Genomic DNA, 13,555 nt, shown 5'->3' on the forward strand with positions numbered 1-13,555 from the left:
ATTCTGACGTTCTCCAGTCATTTTGTTTATTTGTTTTTCACGTGCTTCGCGAGATTATGTTGGCATGGGTCCCTGGCCACTCAGGGATAATATTCAATGGACTGTCAGACCAATTAGCCAATTCGGCTCTGGTGGTTCTGCCGTCCTGAATTGTCCAATTGACAGTTTTCTGTTGGGGGCGAGGTTCAGGCGCCTTCAAATTTGAAAAATTAATCGACAGGATGCCCTTGGTTTATGCTCCGATAATATTCACCTGTATTACTTATGGAAGCCTGAACTCTGTGAATCTCGTAATTGCGACGTGGAAATCACAAAATTTTGATGCAGAATTTTGATGCAGAATTTTGATGTGCATTTTTATCTACACAAATCTGGTCAGTTTTATCTCCTCAATGTCCTTTCTGCAATGTTCCGGAAACTATAGAACACTGTCTTTTAAACTGCCGTGGGTGTTCCTTGATGCGACGCACGCAACCTGAATACACGTTTAATCGGCTTAACCTCCCGTTATCTTCCACCGTTGTTGTCTCCCTAGGTACTGCGTTCCTAGGAGTTTGTCACAGAGATATTGTGCTCGCCTTTCACTCCATTGTTGCGGCGAAAAGCCGGCTGCCCTTCTAAGAAGCTATTTCTTCATTTACGATTTTTTTCCTGACCATTCTGTTATATCTAAAGACATGTGCGAGCACGACTTGATTAAGCCTGCTTTGATGCATATCATGGCCATACCATTTTTATTGACTTCGAGTGAGCGCTATCAAGTCGTCCCCATGTATGTTACAAGATGATCTAAATTAACAGATTGGCCTGCTAAGCAATACAGGATAATGTTCTGCAGTTGTATCTGGCGTTTCCCAGGCACTGCCGAAAAAATTAAACGAAAACCGAAGGAACGTGACGGGCAAAAGAAAATAGGAAAAATGTTTGTTTTTCCGTATCGGCACAGGATCTCCCATAACCTCAAGAACGTCGCTCAAAGGTAAGGTGTTAATGTTGTGTTCAGCGCGTCCTCTAAATTTGCGAAAGTTTTCCGCATGATGACGCAAAGGAAGCCGCAATCTTGTCCACAAAAACACGTTTAATTTTATGCAGAATGCACCACGAGAGTTGTGTATAAGATTCCCATGAGTTATAGCAAATGTTATATTGGCCAAGGAGGCAGATGTTTCAACGACAGTGCGCTAGATCACTGTTGGGCAGTTAAAGAATACGCTGGCGGCCACGTGGCTGAGCACTTCAAAAGGTGCTTCCTGCGAGGTGCAAACTGCCCTCCTCTCTTCAAACAGGCCACGTTTATGACATTGGTCAAAGGTAAGGAAGGAAGAGAGACTGTAGATTTGCTTCATTCATTTGCTTCATTCATTCATTTGCTTCATTCATAAGTCGGGAAACAAGTGCATTAGTACACCGTTGGTTGCATTGTCAGTCAAGGAAATCGAGTGCTTAGATGGACACGCGTAGGTTTGCGCAAGTTGTTGGTGTGACGATTTGTTGATGACCAAACAGTAGATTTTAACCTAGGGTTTTAAAAAATAAGGTTCAGTTGGAAGTTGTGCCGTGTCTGCTTCTACGTGTTTCTTCTGGTCCCTGTTGTTTAGCGCCTGAATATTAAGTATGCTGAATAAACTAGCCCTGGTCAGGCTTTCGTCGCATACCACATATATGCCACGCGGTAAAGCGGTGATATACGTATTCACACGCCTTCCTCGGACGTCCGTTGATCTCCACAGGTGCTGCGGTCAAAGTTCAGCTGCGTCACTGTGCAGTGATCCTTGTTTCCTACTATATACAGCGGTCATGCCCCACGTGTCCGGCTTGGGTCGATTTCTCACCTTCGAGCACAACACCCTGGTTGCCCCATTCTCATCACCAGTGATTTTAATGCCACCGCACCAAGCCTGGTGTACGAGGTTCAGATATCCTCAAGACCTTGGAAAATGCTCGTTTTATTCTACTGAATGACATGACTCAGTCGACCCTCCGCTCCACATCCACTCGTATGCCTCCGCGTTCCCCAGGCCTATAACTTGGTCCATTTGCAGTTATTTGGCGGCGGGAGGGTGACTGCCGGGCTAGCGACCATCATCCCATTCACTTCGATCTTTTGTCTTCGCCATCTCGTCGCCTACATCTTAATGCCAAATCATCAAGTTGGACGAGTTCCGGCAGTCGGTTGGTCACTTACGAGCGTTCAAAGGAGAGCCCTCGTCATCCCCACAACAGGATCTTAACGTTTCCACAACTGTGACCTGGACAGCCACCCTAGTCTTGACTTGCGCCTCCTTCCACTATGGGCGCAGCGCCGCCAGTTGGCATTGGCTACTTGCCGCAATTCCACCTCTAGAACTTGCCAGCTCCGCCATAACCAAAGCGCTGCCGCGGCCCCTTGTGATGAACGCCGTCTGTCCCGCCTAAAGTCCCTTCATCAGCTTTAGCTAAACGCCGAATCGAGGGACTTTAGTCCCGCCAGTGCTGGCTTGACATATGCGCTTCGTTAGGGCCTCAGCATAGACTCAGTTCCATATGACGCGTTTTAATTCTATGGAGCGATCATCTCTATCGCCTGACCCTGCTGCTTCAGCGTTTTTGAACTCCAGCTAGAGTTCATTGAATTATGCTGATACGCTGGCTTACACCTTATACCCCAATTTCGCCTCGTCCCCAGCCGTCATGCACCCTCCAATTACACCTCCGACAGGAGCCGGTAAGCGTCCATCGGAAGCAGCTGTTGAGATTATACTACACCATTTACCATGGCAGAATTAACCACGCCAATTGTCATGGCAACATTCCGCAGAGCTCAGGGCCCTGACGGAGTTACCTATGAATCGTTCACGAATCTCGACGAATATTTTCTGGTAAGACTCCTAAAGGCGTACAATAGGGCATGGCTTCTGATACAATCTCCCTGTCTGGCTTCACGCGAATGTTATTACAATTCCGAAACCCGAGAGACTAAGCTCCGACATCCGCAACGTCCGACCAATCGCGCTCATGAACATCATTTAGGAGTTCTTCGACCGAATATTCGCCACGCGCCCTCATGATTTCTACCTGAAGCATGATTTCTACCACCCATACCAAATATGATTTCGTTTCCACCTTGGTGCTGAAGATGGTCTCGGACACTTCTCCGAGATGGTCCTCATTTGCGGCCAATCCCACTGTGTTCGCTCTGTGCTAAGCATGGGCGTCCACAAAGCATACGTCACCTGGGCCACGCCAGCCTCATCGAGGTACTTCATCTCCTTCACTTGCTCTCACGCGTATGGGACTTCATCTCCTTTTACTTACAAAATCGCACTTTCTCCACTCACCTCAACGTATCTTTCACCGGTTCATTTCAGCACCGCCGTGGTGTCCCTCGGGACTCTGTCCTGGCCCCTTTGCTTTTTAATATCCCCTTGATCCCTCTTGCCTGGTTTTTCGGCGCCACTCCGCACATCTACAGCATCATGATGCAGACATCACTATCTGGTCGGTTCACCTGGACCTTCATATAGAAGAGGGCAGCGTGAAACAGCCTCTGGGTGACACCAATTCATGGTGCAGGTATCTTGGCTTTACAATCTCTCCTACAAAAACAGCCTTACTTACCGTGGCCAACAAGTATGGCCGTCGGTTTCCCAGCAGCTTCTGCTATCCGTCTTTCTGTTCAAGGAACACCTATACAAACAGCGGCTCCTCTGGGGGTTTTGGGCTTGGATATCATGACTTCTGGTTCTGCGACACCTTGGATTTGTTCTGCCAATCATAAAGCATCCAAATCGCTGCACCTGTTTGGACGAAATTCTCAAAAACCCGGAGGCGCAGTATTCAAGTTGATCCGCATGCTTGTCCAAGCTATTCTTCAGCATCACACCCATTGGACCACAGATATCCGTAGGATGTCCGTTTTACAGCCGAACGTCCAAGTCCCGCGCTCGACGTCTGGCGAACGTACTTCGGATGTATTTTTCTGGGAAACGTGAACGTCCGTTCAATTTGGTCCGACGGACGTCCGAGCTACGTTTGTGCATGGACGTTTACTGTGGTCCCATCAATAAAGTCCGCTGGACGTTCGTCTGCATGGTTGAAGCAATATTCCGCAATCATGTTAATAACTTATCGTAATTAGCCCCGAGTTAATTATGCTGTCTATATTCTTGCTTCCTGCAGAGGGAGGCAAAAATTTGCCAGCTCAGAAAGCAAAGTTGTAGCCCTCGCGCAACAAAACACTCGATGCGGGCTGAACGAGTCAACTTGATATATGATATAGTTATGTTCGAATTAAAAAAGGACAGCAGATCTCGTAAAGTTTCATAAAAACAGTTGTTTAATTTGCTGATAATTAGGCTAAAATGTATTCTTTTAGTAACTAAATTTTGTTTGTCTTTTGTGCGATGCGAAGCCAACACTGTGACAAGCCACTAGCTTCCCTGCTGCTTTCTTCTAGACATCTTTTTGCGTCCTCAATGAAAGGTAAGACATTTTTATAAGTGCCGGTGAGTGGGGAGGGGGCGGGAAATCGTCTTTAGCTCTCCGTGTACTGCAAACGCCGTACGCTGTGCCGAAGTTAGGCATAACGGGCTTAGCGCGTTTTGAATGACAGTGCCAACGCGCTCAGGGAATCATCTTTTCTTGGCAATCATAGGCGCGATAAATTAGTTATACCGTTTCCGTAAAGCTATCAGCGGTGCGTGCACGTGCTCTCGTTGAAAGACACAGTCGTTGAGTGTGCCGGCGTTCGCATTCAGCCCGGCGCTACCTACGACGTGGTGTGCGCAGTGGCTACTTTTACGTCCACTCAAGTTTACGGAAAGGGTTGTAACAATTTTTACTGTGTGAGCTCGTTGCGGAGATGCGTTATGCATTGGCCTTGAGTTGAAATGTAGGAACGGCGTTGCGAAACGTGTAAAAAGCCGTACGGTGCGTTTTAGGTGGGTGATTTCACGACCCTAGAAGAGAGGACGCGGCCGTAGTGTTTACGCCGAGGTGCCCTATAGTGTGGCTTATGCCGGCGAACGCGGCGAAGTAAATGCATTTTGCTGACGTGAGCATGAAGCGTGTACTAATATACTAACCGTGCTTGCTGTATGCGCTTGTAGACGCACGTATCCGTCAATACCCGCCGCGGTGGTTCGGTGGCTAGGGCATAGTGCTGCTGAGCCCAAGCACGCGGGTTCGATTTTCGGCTGCGGCGGCCGCTTTTGTGATGGAGGAGAAAAGAAAGCGCCCGTGTGTACGACATTTAGGCGCACGTTAAAGATACCTAGGCGGTCAAAATTTATCCGGCGGCCTCCACTACGGCGCGCACACCTCATAATTGATAGATGCCGTCAAAGCGCGTTGGTGAAAACGTATGTTTATATTGTAGAATATTCGGCGGGCATAGAACAGCTTTGCTCGATGCAACCGAGGTATGCAGTTTTTCTTTTTTTAAATTAGGCTAGGCATTTGTTCTGCAGTACCCTATCCGCAAACTGCTTATGCTAGTGCACAAGACAGTACAGCTTGTCAGTGAGATCGAGGGCATCTAGCGAAGCACTGCGAATCCTACCAGTTTCAGCTATCATTTGGCTTTGTAGAGGTTTTCAAGAGTCAAAAATTTAGTTCGCCATGAAGTGATGACAGAAGCATGTTCCGACATAAAACCACAACAGTAAAGAATCCCCAATGCCTCGTAAAATTTTTTTGAAGGGTGCAGTCAAAAGTACTTCAAACGTGATTGGTATTTGTTGGCATGCCACTACATTAGTTGTAGAGTCGAGCCAACCAAAATAGTTCAAAAGCAGGCTAAAATTCTTTTTGTGTCTAATAATCTAGCCGTATATAGGACAAAAACATGAAATTGTTGCTTTTGGTTTTGCAGGTGCTGACCGAGGAGCTGGGGAAAATTTTCAGCCAAGATGTTCCTGGCATGAAGCACGATGAGCACGTGAAAGGTTGTATTTACATTGGAGGTTATAAAGTGTTAAATAAAGAATTTTCAAGCTTTGCGACTTCGTTTCATCTAGTTTGCATGCCATACTTTGCAACATGTAATCTGCAGTGTGCTAGATCTATTTCATTCAGCAAAATACTTCACTTTTTCAAGCTGTTTGTTCTTTAGCATGCATTGCTGGAAGTTTTGTCTTACAAATTTAATGGAAATATCCCAAACATACTCTGTATAGATTCATAAAGCTGAGTAGTGTAGGTTTCAGTTTTCTATAATAAACTTGAGAATCTGTACTTGCCGTAAATTTCAGCGCTTTATTGATTACATGCCTTGAAGCACTGCTCCAGCTTTAAGAATACTCGATACAAAAGCCCCTTCTGTAGCTTGTTTTGACAAAACCCTAATTATAAATGCTTGTACCACGCACTGTGTGGGCTGACAACTCCACACACTATTCATATTTTTCTTGGCAAGAGGGGGAGCAGTGATGTTTGCAGTAGCATAATACAGTGGCAAGTTGCGAGCTTATTATCGTAACCGCTTTTCAATGCAGAACCATGTGTGCACTGCGAGCTGTCATGTTGAAGCATCCTGTTCACCGAGTTGGTAACTGCCTACTACAACTTATTCATATTTATGCTGACGCAAAGCCCGGAGTGTATGCATAGTCCTTACTGAAAAGTCGTGACGATAAGCTTGCAACGTTCCACTGTATTATACTTCTGTAACATCACTGTTCGTGCTCTTGGAAAGACATATGAATAGGGTGTGGAGTTGTCTATCCACAGAGTGCATGGTGCAAGCATTTATAATTAGCGTTGTGCCAAAACAAGGTACAGAAGGGGCTTTTGTATTAAGTATTCTTAAAGCTGGAGTAGTGCTTCAAGGCATGTTATCAATAAGGCACTGAGGCTTCCAGCAAGTACAGGTTCCCCCTGATTCGAAAAATTTTGGACTAGAAGCGGACGTCTGGCGGACATCCAATATCCGCATTTTGTTATCCCCTGGACGTCCCCTGTACATCTCGGTTTGGAAATATCCGATTTTGAACATCCGCCGGATGTCGGGAAATCCGGCCGGGACGTCTGTCGGACGTTCGTAGGATGAGCAATTCCTTTGCATCGGACCATCCCACGGACGTCTGTAAAACGTCCGCTGGCTTTCTGCGGATGTCTGACGGACGTCCGAATGTCCGACACGGGATGTCCAACGGATGTTCGATGGACGTCTGTGGTCCACTGGGCATATTGTATCAGGCTCAATTCAACTGTGTCCCTTTCAGACTCGGCGCTACTCGAATCAATCAACAATTCAACAATTCGGCTACGAGCGCAATATCTGCATGCCTACCAGCCCTCACTCCCATATCTTTCCAACAGGAAGTGCAGCTGAACACATGATGAATTAGTTCATCAGTGTCGTCATGCCCGCCTTCAAAAGTAAGTCCTCAATCCAGACACTGCTGCTCTTACAGCCTACATGAAAAATTCACCAGAGCTACAGTTATCTAACACAATGATAAGACCACCGCGGAACTTCCACGAGATAGAGAAAAATCTCGATAAACGGAAATCGCTTAAACGGAATTGCCGCTTAAACGGAACAGTACAACGTAAGTTGGTTGGTTTTGCATTCAGATAGCGTAAAAATACTCTCGGTAATCGGAACTAAAATTTCTCCGTCACCGTGTAAACGGAACCAGAAATGGAACTTCTTGTGGAAACGATTGGCACGAAAATCAGCTTTTTACTCTTCCGGATGTTTCGTGTGTGCTTTTTTTTTTGCTCCATTTTTTTAGCCTCATTGGCCTCGTGAGCCTCGTCTCGTCAATAGGGTCAGCCGTGTTAGCGCAACGAATGAAGCATCGCAGTTCTTGTTCCAGTCGTTCGGTCTTGATTCAAGACGCGGAGGTTACAGGGCTGAGCTCCAGCTGCTTTATTCGTGCCATCGTGGTGCTCTTCGCGCTTCATTATTGCGTTGCCGTCTTCTAAGTTACGTGGATCGTAAGCACTGGCGAAGTTGAGGCCTCTAGCCTACATGAAGATGCAGTTCCAAAGACTCAAACAAAAATATTTGATGCATTTCGTAGAGCACAGCGACTCATTGTTGACAAATCAACTTTATGAATGCTCTGCCTAAACATCCTGTATTTTTCTGCTTTCTGAAAAACTATCAGCTACATTCACCTTGTGGTGCTTGCAGTTCCATGAAATGGTATTAAGATTGTGTACACACATAAATTCGCACTTGCACATATATCTATCTCAGTAAACAGAACTCCTGTTATACGGAGCTAATTTTTTCGGTCCTTTGAAGTTCCGTTTATCGAGGGTCTACTGTAACAGATACACGACTTGTTTCCCGCATTCATCCATGAACGGTTGGTGCGCCGGTTCCGCTTTCTAGGGACAGTTCTGCCACTTCCTCTACGATGATGTTTGTCAATGCCAGCTCATCAGATACTCCGCTCCATGCCGCTGCAGTTTGTCCAAACATGGCTCCCGAACGCACTTACATCACGACGGAAAAGTGGCCATCCACCCAAGCAGAGTTCCTCGCAATGTAGGATCCTCTGCTGTACACAACTGCACTTCCCACCCCGGCTTCAACCCAGTGTAACGCCTACACTGATTCATCCGTTGCGGTCCGAGAGCTTCGAATAACATTTGCGTCTAACGAACTTGTGTTGCCAATTTTACCCCTGCCGTACTCGTGTGTCATGGCGCCAGCGCAATTCAGCAACCCTGGAATTCGGGCTGTAGATGCTGGTACGCACGCCGTACGTGTGCAATATCCCGCTCGACTGGCCCCTTCCTCAGCGGCTGTTCGCCTCGCCAATGGAAAAGAAACGTCGCCGGCTTCCCGCGCGCGTAATCATACCTCCGTACGGCGCAGACCTCCCTGCCGGGTTGTCCCGCTTGTGGTGGTGGTTGTTGTTGTGGGATCAGGCGGCGTTAGCCTGGCTGGATATGCCGGCAATTGCTCCGCCCAAGCTCCTCCTAATTAAGCAATGGTAGTGTCATTTTACCACGAGTTTGCCAGGTCCATTTCCTCAAGGAAGCTTAGGAGAAGGCGTGACACGTCTCTTCGCAGCATCCAATGTCCCCTTAGAAAGACGATGTGGTCCAGAGTGCCATGTGGGGCTGCCAGTTTTCGAATCGCTGCGAGCATTGCAGTCAGCTCGAGATCATGCTGTGGGCGACACATTGCGTAGTGGTGTACATCCCCTATCACTGCACATGACGAACACAGAGGCGATCGCACAAGGCCCACCTTGAATAGCCATGCTGTGGTCTTCGCTGAGCCCGTTCGGATGCGGTACAGCAATGTTGCCTCCGATCTTGTAAGCCCCTTTGTGACGCAAGGCTGGTGATAGGGATTTCCCAGAGACTTGAAATGTTCGGCCACTGTTCGCCTGAAGTCGTTCCAGTGACTGGAGGAAACTTTAACTGTCGGTGCACATTGCAGCGCACTCCGTGCCATCTGATCAGCTGTTTCATTGCCCTTGACGCCAAGATGGGATGGAATCCACTGAAACCGCACATTAAAACCCTTGCTGCTGAGTTTTTGCAAAAGCCGCAAGAAACGCTGACAGTCCTTTTTCGTGGGGATCTGACGCTGCAAAAGTTATAGTGCTGCATTTGAGTCAGTCAGAATTACAACTTCCTGTGGCTTTCTCAAAGCAGCCGCGATGGCAATGCACTCGGATTAGGTGGAGTACACCGCATGATCCAGGCGTGCTGCCCAAGAAATCGGGGCATCAGGAATGATATACGCCGCTGCACTAATTCCCCTCTGTACGGATCGCCTGAGTCATCCGTAAAAATGTGAAGGTGATTGGGATAAGTGTTCTCCAAATCTTCAAGAACCAAAAATCTGGCTGCTTCCACGTGTTTCGCTTGACTCTCATGTGAGGAACATGTAGCTGACACTGCAGGCTCTCGTAAAACCATGGCGGCATTGAGATGAGAAGTTTCCCCAGATGGCACAATATTCTCAGATTGTTAAGAGCAGTGAGTGCATGAGAGGCCGTCCTTGATCGAAGCCGCCATATTATTGCTCTTCCAGCACTGGTTTCCCCCAAGATGCATTACCGGCGTCAGTAACCTCTGTGACGCAATCAAGCGGAGTGTAGCAGACTGGCTCTTTCGTATTACCTTCTCGTTTGCCGCTTCCTGAAGAACTCCAATTGCTATCATCAGCCCTTTCTATGCAACACTTCGAGGCGCTCATACTGGGATTCTGAAGGGGAGATCAGAGGCAAGTTGTAACGAATGCGACTCACAATCAGAGCCGAGTGCAGCTTAATCATCGACGCCGGGTGATTCCCCCACTTAGCTCCAGCAATCCTCTTCAAAATGTTCACACGGGGAAGCAGAGCCGAAACAGTCGTGTCGACTGCCCGTCGCCAATACAGTCTGCTGTCGAGGGCGACCCCAAGGAACCGCACGTGAGTGGCTTGACGCATAGACAGGCTGCCCAATGTTAAATTAACACGGGTGGACCGTCGCCTGTTCCCAGGGAAAAGAACAAACAGGACTTCTCGGCCGAGAGCGTCAGTCCGACGGAGGACAAATATTTCTGCATGGTGTGAACACTCCGTTGAGCCATCACTGCCATTCGCTTATGTTGATATCCGGACAACCAGATGCAAACATCGTCCGCGTACACGGATACTTGAGCTCGTTGTCAAACTTCTTTTAGTGCTGCAGGTAGCCCAGCCATAGGCCCATTGAAAAGAATAGGGGACAAAACACTACCCTGGGGAACCCCCCTCGAGACGCTTCTTTTCTCGCTTAGCACACTCCCCAACAGTACTTACGTGCACCGGTCTGTGAGGAAGCCGTGAACGAAGCGAAGGAGGTTTCTTGACAACCCCATTGCATGTAGTCTGTCCTCTATTGCTTGTCTCAGGACACAGTCATAGGCCTTCGAAACGTCAAAAAACAGAGCTATAGTTGAAAGTTCATGCACTCAGTTATGCTCGACATGGCTAACAAACTCCAGAACACTATCCTGGGCGCTTAAGCGTCGTCAGAACCCAGTCACGCAGTATGGTAGTTTCTTATAACGGTCTAGCCACCAGGTTAGTCCCGCACAAACCAGTTTTTCCATCAACTTCGCCACGGAAGATGTGAGGGAAACAGGCCGGTATGAAGACACCACCGTTCGGTCCTTTCCAGGTTTAAGAACCGCCCCCCCCCAGGCGAGTTTCCACGAAGAAGGAATGGAACCAATCTCCCAAATGTGGTTCAAGTACCAGAGGAGATCGTTTCTGCATTCCGTAGGCAAATTAAGCAGCATATGATTCGTGCTTTTTTCAGGCCCTGGTGAACATCGCCTGCGTAAGGAACTTAGCGTGCTCTCGAACTCCCGAAGCGTGAATGGGGCATCCATCGCTGAGGAGGACATGGAGGCTAACGGGGAAGGGAGTCCCGCAGACATGGTGTAGGTGTAAGCGTCCGCAAATTCCTCAACCAATTGGGAGATCGTCACATCCTTGCGTAATGCCAACGCCGCAAACGGCCTTATCGAACGTGACTGTCCAGACAACGAGATCAGGATGCTCCAAATTCGAGACACTGGCGTGAATACGCTTAAGGAAGCTAGAGCAAAACGCAGCCCATTGGGAGCGCCTTAATCTGATTGTATAGCGCCGGATAGCGGAGTTTAGTCTGTTGAAGGTGGTCTTCAGCCTTGGATCACCCTTTCTTCGCTTAAGCTGCCGGTCGGCTCTTCGCCTGGCGGCACACAGGTTGTGCAACTTCAAATCTGGCGCTGGGAAGTGGCATGGGAGCCTACAGATTGTTGTTGCCTTCTTTTTACTTGCTGGCATATCCTTGAACGGGTCATCTGATACTGCACTCAGCCCCTCTCTATATCAGTCCCAATTGACCACATGGGCAATTTTCACTTCGCTGTGGTGAAAGCCAGCAGCGTTAATGAAGATGGGAAAGTGGTCGCTGCCCATACGGTCGGGCGCTGTGCAACACTCGATCTCGATATCACTGGTATGGAGAGGGAGATCAATTGTGCTTGCCGACGCGGGTGGGATCCCCATCAGTCGCAACACACAGCTGCAAGTGGTCCATTACGTCGACAAGATGTTTGCCCCTCGCATCATTCTCTGTGTCGCCCCACAGATAATGATGGGCATTGAAATCCCCACAGATGATCATAGTGGTGGGGCAGCGATGAGACAGCTGTTTCAAGAGAACTCTGCAGTCGATGGGTCTTCCTGGGGGCAAATAAAGAGATGCAACACTAGCCCTCTTCTTGCCCAGTACCGGGATGCCAACAGTAATGAAAAAGGCTAGGAGAAAAAGGCAACAGTGGGTAATGAAAAAGGCAAAGAGGAATCGATGCATTCATCACGGCTGTCTTTCTTTCAGACTCATTTCAGTGTCAGCACTGTAGACCATTCGCAAGGCCCACTGCAGGCAGTGGGCGATAACGGGTCGATATAAATCGGGTGGACCCATTAGGCGCCAAACCATCGCCTCCTGTATTTTTCCATGACAAACGCATCAGCCCCGAGCGGCCAACCAATCCCTTTCCTTCTACTCCAGCTACTCTCCCCCAATTGCTAGCCTTCCCAGTACTTCAGTCACGTGACTGGTTAATCCTGGGGCATCGCGTGGTGCATGGTTTCTCAAAGTGGGTTCCGCAGGCCCCTTCTCAGGGTTCCGCGAGCCACTGATAAATTTTCCCTGGTTCCGTAGTCGCAAAGTCTTATATGGTGAACTTGAGGTACGATCGATCTAAGGAACCTCCATTACTCACGCCCGAGTGTCAGTAAGCACATCTCGGCGCATAACAAACGCGCGAGCTGCGCAATAAATCTTGTTAGCAGCTTGTAGCCAGCCAGACTCCGAAAACGGGCCACGTGGTTAAACTATTGCACTTGAATCTCGGCCTTATATTACCGCCATGCGCATTTCTCCTGTTTGGAGATAGGTGCCGCTAGCGTACGCATTCGCGTAAAGTCGACGGGAAAAAAAACGATACCCTTACTTGCTTTTGAATTTATTGCACGTTAATGTAGCATGAACGGAATGAAAAATGGTGGGAGGGGGGGTGGGGGTTCCTTGGCACTTAACGGAACTTAGCAGGGTTCCCTGGGACCAACATGCTTGAGAACCCCTGGCGTGGTGGAAAGCGGCAATGTTGGTGAAACGCACTCCGCCGCGGTGCTGAGATTTCTGACGCTGGCGGGAGCACCATTACTTTGTCAATTTCAAACAACTGTTTCCTTGGCAACCAGGCTGTCGTATTCAGTTATGGTCGGGTGAACAGGCTTGCCCTCTAATCAAACAAGACAACAATAAACTTGCCCATCCCTACGCAGTTCTCTTCTATTTTTGTCGTCATGGAGATCTTCGGGAAGTCAGTTGTCGCGAAGAGCTCGAATCGCCGCCATAGAGTCAGAGCAAATGCGATAGCGGGGAGAACGGGGTTGCAAAGTGAGATCTCATGGTTCTTCTGGCTGAAGAACACCAATAGGTCTTAGTCTGACCGGAAATAGTCTTTTTTCTCTCTCTCTCCTATTTTTGAATACAACTCGAGCCAAGGAGTACACGGTTCGTTTCTGGTTTTGCGTTACGCAAACATAAGCAAGATGCTCGTATCACGAAA

General features: G+C 48.3%; 1 long non-coding RNA gene across 1 annotated transcript; it reads left to right on the forward strand.

The window, feature by feature from the left end:
• The first annotated feature begins 4,403 nt into the window (after window positions 1-4,403).
• Window positions 4,404-5,978, forward strand: LOC144180622 (uncharacterized). Its single transcript, XR_013324478.1, has 2 exons — window positions 4,404-4,461; window positions 5,852-5,978. It is a non-coding gene; the product is annotated as an uncharacterized LOC144180622 (long non-coding RNA).
• The last annotated feature ends 7,577 nt before the right edge of the window (window positions 5,979-13,555 follow it).

This window comes from Haemaphysalis longicornis, unplaced genomic scaffold, assembly GCF_048455015.1.
Source record: "Haemaphysalis longicornis isolate Haplotype H1 unplaced genomic scaffold, Haemaphysalis longicornis Haplotype H1 scaffold_4, whole genome shotgun sequence".
Taxonomy (NCBI): domain Eukaryota; kingdom Metazoa; phylum Arthropoda; class Arachnida; order Ixodida; family Ixodidae; genus Haemaphysalis; species Haemaphysalis longicornis.